The sequence below is a fragment of the Schistocerca nitens genome, chromosome 10, assembly GCF_023898315.1.
Source record: "Schistocerca nitens isolate TAMUIC-IGC-003100 chromosome 10, iqSchNite1.1, whole genome shotgun sequence".
NCBI lineage: Eukaryota > Metazoa > Arthropoda > Insecta > Orthoptera > Acrididae > Schistocerca > Schistocerca nitens.
This window is the reverse complement of record NC_064623.1, coordinates 223,326,337-223,340,910: the sequence shown is the minus strand read 5'-3', so window position 1 is coordinate 223,340,910 and position 14,574 is coordinate 223,326,337.

Here is a 14,574-nt window from a genome sequence, read left to right as displayed (position 1 = left end):
TTGGAGCTGAGAACGTTATGTTATTAAAGACAACATTGGTGGCGGGAAAGAAGACTGCTGCGCAGGAGGTGCAGGATATGAGGGGCCGAAGGTGAAGCATTTGAAGGGTACGGAGGGAGCGCAGGTGGAAGAGCTGCTTTTGTTTCTTCCACGAGGGCCATTGCCTGAAATACCCGTGAGGCAACACAGGATTGCGACAGCGAAGGAAGCACTGGTGTACAAGAGGGCATATGGGATACGACAGTCTCTGCACCTGAGTTTAGAACAGTTTATTTATCAACACTTGGCAGACAGCATACTAGAACAGAGAAATAGTCCATGGGAGAGGTGGGAACTGTAATCGTATCAGAGAAGTCGGTGGGTGGTTTGAGGCAATATCGACTCTGTTGCAATTATCGCCATTTAAATAATAAGACCACGACAGATGCCTACCCAACTCCAAGCATCATCATAGAGGCGATTGACAATCTTGGGCACCTCTCATCAGTGGGACTGAAGTGTGGGATCATCAGTTACAAGTGGCTCCAGAGGATAGAACGAAGACCCCATCTTCAGCACCTTGGGGAAATTATCGATATTTCCTTTTGGAAACTATAGGTTTGGTTTCAAGAATGCACTAGCGACATTCCAGCGTCTTTTGCATGAGGTGTTGAAACGACTGAAGCTTTGTCAGTGCCTAGTGAATCTTGATGACACTTTTTTTTGCAGTGGGTATGCAGGAATATAGACAAAGCCTGACAGAAATTACGAACTGCATGTCTATCACTGAAGAGTGAGAAATGTCATTTTGTGTTGCAAGAAGTAGATTATGTGAGTCACGTAGTGAGATTTGTGTGAGGACTGATCCGAGCTCAAAAAGGTGCTCGAGACCAGGAGTGAGCAAGGAGTTATAATCTTTTCTGGGCCTCACAAATTTTTGTAGGAAGTTCGCGAGAGGATTTGTGGATATGGCACGGCTGCTTATGCAGTTATTATACAAAGATATCGAGTATGTGTGATAACATTTCCACCGTCGTTCGGCGATTTAATGGAGTTAAACTAACGTTGAATCCAGTGTTGGTGTTCTCAGATTTTCGTAAGGAGTTTATATTATTACTTGATGCATCAAATCATGCCCTCGGGTATGGTTTGAGGCTGGGGATCATACAGATGAACACCCTATAGCTTTTGCATCAAGACAACTTAATGTAACGGAGAGAAACTATACTATGACGGAGAGAGAGATTCTTAGTCTGCTGCATAGAGTAATGTACAATCTGTGTTACCTGTCTGGAAAGAAGTTCAAAGTGGCTGCGTTTAAATGGTTATTATGTTTGAAGCTCCTATCCAGTAGGCTGACAAGGTGGGCGTTAAAGCTCAGTGACTTTGAGTACGAAGTAAAAGCGATGTTGACGCTCTAGGCTTGCAAAATTCACCACAAATTTGTGCATGAAATGGACGGCAGTAACATAACCGACACCACAGAGCCATACACAGGTCCGTGCCGCCCCCTGTAAGGCAAAGTGCAGACTCTACGCTCAAACACCGGAAGACCACACCTCGAGTCTCTGTGGCCAGAGTCGTCCCGCACCGTCTGCGAGCACAGCCCGTGTATCGGCTTTGTCAAGCTAGCGGGGCGGGCGAGAGTAACTTACACTATGTGATCAAAAGTATCCGGACACCTGGCTGAAAATGACTTACAAGTTCGTTGCACCCTCCATCGGTAATGCTGGAATTCAGTATGGTGTTGGCCCACCCTTAGCCTTGATGACAGCTTCCACTCTAGCATCCATATGTTCATTCAGGTGCTGGAAGGTTTCTTGGGGAATGCCAGACAATTTTTCACGGAGTGCTGCACTGAGGAGAGGTATCGGTGTCGGTCGGTGGGGCATGGCACGAAGTCGACGTCCCAACACATCCCAAAGAAGTTGTATAGGAGTCAGGTCAGGACTCTGTGCAGGGTAGTCCATTACAGAGATATTATTGTCGTTTATCCCCTCCGCCACAGCCCGTGCATTATGAACAGGCGTTCGGTCGTTTGAAAGACGCAAACGCCATCCCCGAATTGCTTCTCAACAGTGGGAATCAAGAAGGTGCTTAAAACATCAGTGCAGCTCTGTGCTGTGATAGTGCCACCCGAAACAACAAGGGTTGCTGCCCCCTCCATGAAAAACGTCACCACACCGTAACACCACTGCCTCCGAATTTTACTGTTGGCACTATACACTCTGGCAGATCACGTTCACCGGCCTTCGCCATATCGACACCCTGCCATCGGATCGACACATTGTGTACCGTGTTTCTTCACTCCACACACCGTTTTTCCACTGTTCTATCGTCCAATGCTTACGCTCCTTACACAAAGCGAGGCATCGTGTGGCATTTACCAGCGTCATGTATGGCTTATGAGCAGCCGCTGGGCCATGGAATCCCAGTTTTCTCACCTCCCGCCTAATGTCATAGTACTTGCAGTGGATCCTGAAGCAGTTTGGGATTCCTATGTGATGATCTGGATACATGTCTGCCTATCATACATTACGACCCTCTTCAACTGTCGGCGATCTCTGTCAGTCAACAGTGGAGGTCGGCCTGTACGATTTTGTGCTGTACGTGTCCCTTCACGTTTCCACTTCACTATCGCATCGGAAACAGTGGACCTAGGGCTGTTTACGAGTGTTGAAATCTCACGTACAACTGAATGACACAACTGACACCCAATCACCTGACCACGTTCGAAGTCCGAGACTACCGTGGAGCGACCTACTCTGCTCCCTCACAATGTCTAATAACTACTGAGGTCGCTGATATGGAGTAGCTGGCAGTAGGTGGCAGCACAATGCACCTAATATGAAAGACGTATGTTTTTGAGGGTGTCCGGATACTTTTGATCACATAGTGTATGTGCATCTACAAATACATCGCAGTCGTATGATTCACGCGACATGGCACACTTCTGCTTACCTCTCCTTACACGCCTACACCGGCCATTGCAAGTGCGGTATCCGCCGTCGCGGGGCCACGATTTTCGCTGTAGGTGCGCCTCGGTGTGATGAAAATTTCGACAACACAGAATTTTTACGATAATTTGAAGGTGAAGTGAATGAGTAATGATTCGAAATAGGTTGAAGACAGCAAATATCCATTGAATACTCACATTAACGTCTACCTGTGGGGCAGAACAAAGTATTGTACACTACAGGCCATTAAAATTCCTACACTACGAAGATGACCTGCTACAGACGCGAAATTTAACCGACAGGAAGAAGATGCTGTGATATGCAAATGATTAGCTTCTCAGAGCATTCACACAAGGTTGGCGCCGGTGGCGACACCTACAACGTCCTGACATGAGGAAAGTTTCCAACCGATTTCTCATACACAAAGAGGAGTTGACCGGCGTTGCCTGGTAAAACGCTGTTGTGATGCCTTGTGTAAGGAGGAGAAATGCGTACCATCACGTTTCCGACTTTGATAAAGGTCGGATTGAGCCTATCGCGATTGCGGTTTATACACTCCTGGAAATGGAAAAAAGAACACATTGACACCGGTGTGTGAGACCCACCATACTTGCTCCGGACACTGCGAGAGGGCTGTACAAGCAATGATCACACGCACGGCACAGCGGACACACCAGGAACCGCGGTGTTGGCCGTCGAATGGCGCTAGCTGCGCAGCATTTGTGCACCGCCGCCGTCAGTGTCAGCCAGTTTGCCGTGGCATACGGAGCTCCATCGCAGTCTTTAACACTGGTAGCATGCCGCGACAGCGTGGACGTGACCCGTATGTGCAGTTGACGGACTTTGAGCGAGGGCGTATAGTGGGCATGCGGGAGGCCGGGTGGACGTACGGCCGAATTGCTCAACACGTGGGGCGTGAGGTCTCCACAGTACATCGATGTTGTCGCCAGTGGTCGGCGGAAGGTGCACGTGCCCGTCGACCTGGGACCGGACCGCAGCGACGCACGGATGCACGCCAAGACCGTAGGATCCTACGCAGTGCCGTAGGGGACCGCACCGCCACTTCCCAGCAAATTAGGGACACTGTTGCTCCTGGGATATCGGCGAGGACCATTCGCAACCGTCTCCATGAAGCTCGGCTACGGTCCCGCACACCGTTAGGCCGTCTTCCGCTCACGCCCCAACATCGTGCAGCCCGCCTCCCGTGGTGTCGCGACAGGCGTGAATGGAGTGACGAATGCAGACGTGTCGTCTTCAGCGATGAGAGTCGCTTCTGCCTTGGTGCCAATGATGGTCGTATGCGTGTTTGGCGCCGTGCAGGTGAGCGCCACAATCAGGACTGCATACGACCGAGGCACACAGGGCCAACACCCGGCATCATGGTGTGGGGAGCGATCTCCTACACTGGCCGTACACCACTGGTGATCGTCGTGGGGACACTGAATAGTGCACGGTACATCCAAACCGTCATCGAACCCATCGTTCTACCATTCCTAGACCGGCAAGGGAACTTGCTGTTCCAACAGGACAATGCACGTCCGCATGTATCCCGTGCCACCCAACGTGCTCTAGAAGGTGTAAGTCAACTACCCTGGCCAGCAAGATCTCCGGATCTGTCCCCCATTGAGCATGTTTGGGACGATGAAGCGTCGTCTCACGAGGTCTGCACGTCCAGCACGAACGCTGGTCCAACTGAGGCGCCAGGTGGAAATGGTATGGCAAGCCGTTCCACAGGACTACATCCAGCACCTCTACGATCGTCTCCATGGGAGAATAGCAGCCTGCATTGCTGCGAAAGGTGGATATGCACTGTACTAGTGCCGACATTGTGCTTGCTCTGTTGCCTGTGTCTATGTGCCTGTGGTTCTGTCAGTGTGATCATGTGATGTATCTGACCCCGGGAATGTGTCAATAAAGTTTCCCCTTCCTGGGACAATGAATTCACGGTGTTCTTATTTCAATTTCCAGGAGTGTACTATCGCGACATTGCTGCTCGCGTTGGTCAGGATCCAATGACTGTTAGCAGAATATGGAATCGGTGGGTTCAGGAGGGTAATACGGAACGCCGTGCTGGTTCCCAACTGCCTCGTATTACTAGCAGTCGAGATGACAGGCATCTTGTCCGCATGGCTGTAACGGATCGTGCAGCCACATCTCGATCCCTGAGTCAACAGATGGGGACGTTTGCAAGACAACAACCATCTGCACGAACAGTTCGACGGCGTTTCCAGCAGCATGGACTATCAGCTCGGAGGCCACGGCTGCGGTTACCCCTCACGCAGCATCACAGACAGGAGAACCCGCGATGGTGTACTCAACCACGAATCTGGATGGCCGAATGGCAAAACGTCATTTTTTCGGATGACTCCAGGTTCTGTTTACAGCCTCATGATGCTCGCATCCGTGTTTGGCGACATCGCGGTGGACGCACATTGGAAGCGTGTGTTTGTCATCGTCATACTGGCGTATCACCCGGCGTGATGGTATGGGGTGCCATTGGTTACACGTCTCGGTGACCTCTTGTTCGCATTAACGGCACTTCGAAGAGTGGGCGTTACATTTCAGATGTGTTTCGACCCGTGGCTATACCCTTCATTCGATCCCTGCAAAACCCTACATTTCAGCAGGATAATGCACGACCGCATGTTGCAGGTCTTGTACGGGCCTTTCTGGATAGAGAAAATGTTCGACTGCTGCCCTGGCTAGCACATTCTCCAGATCACTCACCAATTGAAAACGTCTGGACAATGGTGGCCGAGCCACTGGCTCTTCAGAATACACCAGTCACTACTCTTGATGAACTGTGGTATCGTGTTGAAGCTGCATGGGCAGCTGTACCTGTACACGCCATCCAAGCTCTGTCTGACTCAATGCCCAGGCGTATCAAGGCCGTTATTACGGCCAGAGGTGGTTGTTCTGGGTTTTTCTCAGGATCTATCCACCCAAATTGCGTGAAAATGTAATCACGTGTCAGTTCTAGTATAATACATTTCTCGAATGAATACCCGTTTATCATCTGCATTTCTTCTTGGTGTAGCAATTTTAATGGCCAGTAGTGTAGTACAAGTATGTTCGGTGCTCTGTTTGGAATCAAGCTGCATGTGCCGGAGAAGAAATTCCTCAAGACTATTTTTATTGTGACTGAATTGAGAAACGTAAGGACTTTTGTTTTGCGAAACATTAATGTTAAACTTTACTGTACCTGATGTGACTCTTCAAGCTTCACGGATTTGCCGCCGGATCAAGTTGTGCAAATTCCACAATATTTCCTCGGAGCAACTGTCCGACATCTTCAGGTGGTTCAACCTCGCTCGTGGCTACGTACGACTGACGGGATCCGCACACCACGCCTCGTTTTTAGAACAGAGGCGCGAAGAATGCAGTATTCAAACTGGCGCTGGTTCGCGGCGTTTGCCAGCAGTGCGGCCAGGCGTTACTCGCCAGCGGCCGTACCGGGCCAGCGTTACGACGGCCCTGTTAGCGAAGAATCTTGATTTTCGCGTCGTGATTTAATAGCAGGCAACTCAGGGTCCCAGGCTGTGCTCAGTTGAAACCCCGCATCTTTGTTGACGAGATTATCGGCTGTACGGATGTGTATTGCTTCCTTAATGACGCAGTCCCAGAAGGATGATGCCGGGGATAAAACTTCCGTCTTTTCATAAATCATACTATGTCCTGTATTCAGTCAGTGTCCCGCAATTGCCGACTTTTCCGGTTGACGAAGGCTTGTATGACTGTACCTGTTGAGATAAATGTGTCAACTGCAGTATAATGCTTCGCCCTCGCCGGTGAAATTTTAGAAATCAGAGTCTAGGAGGAGGAGGAGGAGATTAGTGTTTAACGTCCCGTCGACAACCAGGTCATTAGAGACGGAGCGCAAGCTCGGGTGAGGGAAGGATGGGGAAGGAAATCGGCCGTGCCCTTTCAAAGGAACCATCCCGGCATTTGCCTGAAGCGATTTAGGGAAATCACGGAAAACCTAAATCAGGATGGCCGGAGACGGGATTGAACCGTCGTCCTCCCGAATGCGAGTCCAGTGTGCTAACCACTGCGCCACCTCGCTCGGTAGTCTAGGATTGATCTTTATAGTACACAACAGCGCCCAGCTTCCCTCAGCCAGGATGAGACAAAAATAATTTTTGGGGCGTGTGTGGAGGCACACCCAAGCCAAACCGCCAAACTATGCGCTTAAATCGATAAGAATTTTACGAGAGAAATGCGATATCTGTTTTTTATGCACTCTAAAATTGATCGTACTTGAGTATTTCTTAACAGAACATGTCATTACTGACGTTTGTGTGCATGTGTTTGATGTAGGACAGAATAAGGCACCATCAGAATTCAGCAGAAATTGCTGCAATGTTCAGCCCTCAAGTGCTGATAGTGTTACTGGATTAAAGTGTGTAAGAATCATCCAAGTACAGTGAAAATATACATCAACAACGAGAATAACATGCAGTGAGCGACTCACATTTCACGTAAGAAACTCGCTGAAGTATCGTTACTCTACCGTTTTCCGAAGGGAATAATGACATCAGATGTTTCCACTTGATCTATGACATCGCAGTCGAAGATGATGACGCAAGATGGCTGACCTCTAATACTGGTTCTATGATGTTGGAATCGAAGACTTGGAGTACTGGGACAGGCTCTATGACTGACAATATAGGTCATTCGTGTCGAGCTATTTATAATAGTACGGAATTCAAGCATACTGACCCCTCAGAGGCGTAAGAACACTGTGTACTGCTTATCCTAACTCTATGTTTGGATATCACCACTCTATATCTTAAACTAACAGTGGGGAGGGGCCGGCCAGTGTGGCCGAGCGGTTCTAGGCGCTCCAGTCTGGAACCGCGCGGCCGCTACGGTCGCAGGTTCGAATCCTGCCTCGGACATGGATGTGTGTGTTAAGTTTAAGTAGTTCTAAGTTCTAAGGGACTAATGACCTCAGATGTTAAGTCCCAAAGCGCTCAGAGCCATTTGAACCATTTAGTGGGGAGCGAAAGGCCCCTCTGTCCCATGGCATCTCACTCCCCCACCCTAAGATCACTTGTGCTATTCTGCAACAACCTTCCACACCCACTCTGACGTTACAGTTTCAACGATTTACCCCTCCTACCATGAGTTCAAATGGTGAGGAAGTTCACTTATACAAGTTTGAAATGATGGGAAGTTTACTAGCTGTCTATAGAGCGCTTATCCAAACAGGAGAGATATTCACCTGCATATATATTTAAACACTGCTATATCCATACCACTGCCAACGCCAGTCACTCTCCTGAGATGCTAGAGTTGGCAGACGTATGCGCATTAGATGTGCATCCTTGTGTGTTTGGATGGTGTTTACTTCTTTTTTGCTGATGAACACTGTGGCCAAAAAGTGTATATAAGTGTGTTTTAACTGTGCATGTCTGCAACTTACTGTGTCTTCTTTAGATAAGTAGCAGTTTGTCTTTTCCTACATTATTGATGTTCCTACTTGCAGTTTGCATTGTTTTATTGTTCGTTACACCTGTATCTGTATGTGTGTGTTTTCCACGATTTTCTTTTATTTCTTCTTCAGTTTAACAGCTCCATCACATGGATGATGCGATGCCTCACACATTTGAGGAGGAGCAGGAGATACGAAGCTAGCATGCAGACACACATCTTGATGCAGGTCTGAACAAGTTGCAGTGGAAATCAAGTACATCTGAGCAGCAGCAGAGCCAGAAATCAAATCAGCATGCAGACAAGCTTCCTGACACAGACCCCAACACAGCAGATTAGAAATTAAGTCAGCATAGAGAACTATTTCCAGAATTCGAGTTTCCATTGTATCTATCACTGTCACCATCATGTCACCATGCAGACTAGCTCTCTGATGCAACATCTGGTAATTCAGAGCAGGACAGGGAGTTTTTTACAGTCTCCATTACATCCAATATCTACACCACACATCATGCATCAGCTAATTCATTACAGAGTGCTGTTGGTCAACATTGCTTATTAATTGACCGTCAATGGATGAAATTGTATTAATGTTGGTTTAGCTCCTGACTCAGATTTAGAAGTTGTAGTGGAAACAGAGCATGCCCAATGGATCACAAAGGTTCAGTTGGGTGATATGCAGTGGACCAGCTGCACTGTAATACATTGGGGATGGCATGATAACTGAGAACACTGCATTCCCTTGAGACGTCAGTATCTTTGGCAGCAACAGTGTATCTATCATCGACTTGTTCGGGGTAAGATCTCAAGAGCTGATGCGGTGTGTATCTTTAAAGCATTCAAACTGTGTGGTCTGTACAGTGCACTTCAGATTGCCATGGAAGACTCGGTCTATGGTAAAGCTACGTTAAACCGCCTTTTGATAGTATTACCAAGTTTATATTGAAGCATGAAGTACATGGTGAAGAGGAGAAGTCAGATGTGTGTACAGGAGTGTACACATTTGCTATATCCAAGTCTGTTGGTAATACTCCCGTAAACAGAAATTCTATGCAAGTGTATTAGTGATCCAACCGCAATGGGTGAAATACACGGAAGAGCTAAAGAAATTGGTGTAGGCATGCATATTCAAATACAGAGATATGTAAACAGGCAGAATACGGCTCTGCAGTCAGCAACACCTATATATGACAACAAGCAGTTGTTAGATCGGTTGCTACTGCTACAATGGCAGGTTTTCAAGGTTTAAATGTGTTTGAACGTGGTGTTATAGTCGGCGCACGTGTCATGGGACACAACATCTCCAAAGTAGCGGTGAAGAGGGGATTTTCCCGTATGACCATTTCACGAGTGTGCCGTAAATATGAGGAATCCGGTAAAACATCCAATATCCAACATCACGGCTGGTAGAAGATTCTGCAAGAGCGGGACCAACAACGACTTAAGAGAATCGTTAAATGTGACAGATATGCAACCCTTTCGCAAACTGCTGCAGAGTTCAATACTGGGCCATCAACAAGTGTCAGCGTAAAAACCATTCAACGAAACATCATCGATGTGTTCTTTCGAAGTCAAAGGCCCACTCATGCACTCTTGATAACTGCATGACACAAAGCTTTATTCCTCACCTGGACCCATCAACACCGATATTGGACTGTTAATTACTGGAAAAATGTTGCATGGTTGGACGAGTCTCGTTACAAATTGTATCGAGCAGATGGACGTTTGCGGATATGGAGACAACCTCATGAATCCATGGACCTTGCATGTCAGTAGAGGACTGTTCAAGCTGATGGAGGCTCTGTAATGGTGTGTGGAGTGTGTAGTTGGAGTGATATGGCATCCGTGATACGTCTAGATACGACTCTGACAGGTGACTCGCCCGTAAGCATCCTGTCTGACCACCTGTATTCATTCACGCGCATTCCGATGGGCAGTTCCAATGCGACACCCTACACGGGCAGAAATCCTACAGAGTGGCTCTAAGTACACTCTTCTGAGTGTAAACACTTCCGCTGGCCACCAACCTCACAAGACATGAACATTATTTAGCATATCTGGGATGCCTTGCAACGTGCTGTTCAGAAAAGACCTCCATCCCTCCGTACTCTTACGGATTTATGGACAGCTTTGCAGGATTCGTGGTGTTGACTCCCTCCAGCCTCACTTGAGACGTTAGTCGAGTCCATGCCACGTCGTGTTGTGGCGCTTCTGCGTCCTTGCCGGGGCCCTACACGATATTAGGCAGGTGTACCACTGCCTTTGGCTCTTCAGTATACATGATGCATGTAAAGCATTTAAAAACAGTTATTTGGAAAGTATTGCTGAATGATGAATAGGTTTCGTCTAGAAGAAGGAAAACGACATTGTTGTTTTTTTTTAACGATGATGGTTTTTTTCACAGTTCACAGAGTACCACATACGTATTTACAATGTACTGAAGGTGTAACAAAAATACATATAATAATAAACAATATTTTTCTTTTACAAGTTGTTGTATGTTTTATTCTATCATACACATATGCCATGCGGCTTGCCAGTTCAGATGTTGCAGTGAGAGCTTTAGTAGTTGGAAGGAAGATGGAGTTCATGGGCCCTCAAAATTGTGGTTATCTGCGCTTTAGTAGTTCGTATATTTGCAATGTCGAAGAGACTACAGTTCAATTGTTGCTATACCAGAGAGACTTAGAACAATTATAGCCTTGACAATGGCATACTGTTCTGATGACATTACACCTAATGCTTTAGGAATAGTAGCCATTATATTTCTGAAGTTTAGTATTAGCTGCATCCCCTGCAGCACAACAGCCAAAATCCCAAGCAATTAATATGTAAACTCACTTTGTCCTTCTACTGCAAACTGCACCCTCTGCTACTTCTTGTTACACAATGCAAAGTACATATTCTTCATATAAGCCTTCTTACAAACACTTCAAAATCCAAGACGACAACTCCTCCTGTGTAGATGGTTAATCCTAAACAGGGTGTTACAAAAAGGTATGGCCAAACTTTCAGGAAACATTCCTCACACACAAATAAAGAAAAGATGTTATGTGGACATGTGTCCGGAAACGCTTAATTTCCATGTTAGAGCTCATTTTAGTTTCGTCAGTATGTACTGTACTTCCTCGATTCACCGCCAGTTGGCCCAATTGAAGGATCGTGAAGTTGACTTCGGTGCTTGTGTTGACATGCGACTCATTGCTCTACAGTACTAGCATGAAGCACATCAGCACGTAGCATCAACAGGTTAGTGTTCATCACGAACGTGGCTTTGCAGTCAGTGCAATGTTTACAAATGCGGATTGGCAGATGACCATTTGATCTATGGATTAGCACGGGGCAATAGCCGTGGCGCGGTACGTTTGTATCGAGACAAATTTCCAGAACGAAGGTGTCCCGACAGGAAGACGTTCGAAGCAATTGTTGGCGTCTTAGGGAGTACGGAACATTCCAGCCCATGACTCGCGACTGGGGAAGACCTAGAACGACAAAAACACCTGCAATGAACGAGGCAATTCTTCGTGCAGTTGATAGCCCTAATGACAGCGTCAGAGAAGTTGCTACTGTACAAGGTAATGTTGGCCACGTCACTGTATGGAGAGTGCTACGGGAGAACCAGTTGTTTCCGTTCCATGTACAGCGTGTGCAGGCACTATCAGCAGCGAATGGTTCATCCAACAATTTGTCAATCCTCATTTCAGTGCAAATGTTCTCTTTACGGATGAGGCTTCATTCCAACGTGATCAGATTGTAAATTTTCACAGTCAACATGTGTGGGCTGACGAGAATCCGCACGCAATTGTGCAATCACGTCATCAACACAGATTTTCTGTGAACGTTTGGGCAGGCATTGTTGGTGATGTCTTGATTGGACCCCATGTTATTCCACCTACGCTCAATGGAGCACGTTATCATGATTTCATACGGGATACTCTACCTGTGCTGCTAGAACATGTGCCTTTACAAGTACGACACAACATGTGGTTCTTGCACGATGGAGCTCCTGCACATTTCAGTCGAAGTGTTCGTACGCTTCTCAACAACAGATTCGGTGACCGATGGATTGGTAGAGGCGGACCAATTCCATGGCCTCCACGCTCTCCTGACCTCAACCCTCTTGACTTTCATTTATGGGGGCATTTGAAAGCTCTTGTCTACGCAACCCCGGTACCAAATGTAGAGACTCTTCGTGCTCGTATTGTGGACGGCTGTGATACAACACGCCATTCTCGAGGGCTGCATCAGCGCATCAGGGATTCCATGCGACGGAGGGTGGATGCATGTATCCTCGCTAACAGAGGATATTTTGAACATTTCCTGTAACAAAGTATTTGAAGTCACGCTGGTACGTTCTCTTGCTGTGTGTTTCCATTCCATGATTATGTGATTTGAAGAGAAGTAATAAAATGCGCTCTAACATGGAAAGTAAGCGTTTCCGGACACTTGTCCACATAACATATTTTCTTTCTTTGTGTGTGAGGAATGTTTCCTGAAAGTTTGGCTGTACCTTTTTGTAACACCCTGTATATACCAATCTGATATATGCCCTGTGTCATGTGATATTATGCATCACAATAGTGCATAACGGGAATTATACATATGGAGAAGGTAAATCGTACAACCTCTTTGTGGCAGGAAGGGAAGCTGGCTCTTGTGAATGTCACCCTACACTAGATTGACACTACAGCCGCCCAGTAGCAGTCAGTTGCCACAGGGTGACAGGGGTGACAGTGGGAGTGGGAAAGTCCTTCACCTTCCTTCACAAGGGTGAAGTGGAGTGATCCAAGCTAAGAGTTAGGAGAAGCATGTGTAGTGCCCTCTGAGTGAACAGCAGCTTTAAGGGGAAAATGTGTTCAAGTAGGTTAACAAACTGACCTGGACCTGCACAAACATCCTTTGTGTAAGATGTCATAGAACCTGTGTCAGCTTGACAATTCTGGTCCAGAAGTCCACACTACTATGAGTAGCACGACAAGTCCAAGGCGAATTTTGACCTCAAAGAGCCAGTGACAGTATTCTGCGTCTGAGGGACTGTACCAGAATTCTGCCACCTGACGTCTTGCATGCTCACCCCATATTGCCAACTTCCCCTGAGGTATATGCTAGCAGGGGGACAAGGCCGGCATGAGTGCATTTTGTTAGTGCGGGTTGCCTACATCAGGGGAGATATGCACTCAGGGGGAAAACCTATTGCTCTCCTTTGATTGACAGGTACTTAACCTATAGTTCTCGTTTGATTGACAGGTACCATTTGTTCCACTAAAAGGATCCTTCCTATTGATTGACAGGTCCTTAACTTATTGTTCCCTACACTTCCACCCCCTCCACCCAGGAAACCTCAAATACATCCCCTCCCCCTCATTACTACAGATACTTTTAATATCTGTGTGATTAACTATTTAATTAAACTGATCAATTAATTATCTTCTCCACCTCAGGTAAACACGCTCCACTTCCTCCCTCATCCAGAAAATGGTGAGAAGGCCAAATTCCAGCAGGACAATGCAACACACCACAGCTACCTCCCTCCACTAATCTAAGAAAATGGCGGGAAAATGGGTCACTTGGGCTACTTCCAGTGACCTGAGTGATCTGAACGCCACCTCTTCCTGGGAATTGGTGGGGACAGGACTCAGCCTGTGCTGGGCTGCTGGAAAGGATGGATGTAAGTCTTCATTTTGTATACAGTGTGTATTTAAACAATTTGAGCCAGTAGCTGCATCCAGTGAGTTCACCATGAAGTCTGTAGCCCAATAGACTTAGTACACAGTACCACCACCAGAGGGTCCTATTGTCCCTTCCGTGATTTAATCGAAGATGGCTGTCTGGGGGGAGAAAAATGGTGGGAAAAGGACTCAGCCTTGTCTGGGCTGCTGGAGAGAGAAGGGAGGGAGTGTACTTCATTTATTTTGGAACAATTTATTTAAGGATGAATTTCGCATAGTTCATTTATTACACTGTTACAAAACACTCGCCCAGACTTGCTTGGGGTCGTGCTACATGGTATGCAGACCCGCAAACTACTATTAAGTTTTCGAAATAATGCAGTACAATGATGCACAGACACGCAAACAGCTCGTAAATTACCGAAATAATGCATTACACTGATGTACAGACACACAAGCAACCCGAAAATTACCGAAATAATGCAGTACACAGCATACAGACCTGCATTATACTCGTAAATCACCTAAATACTGCA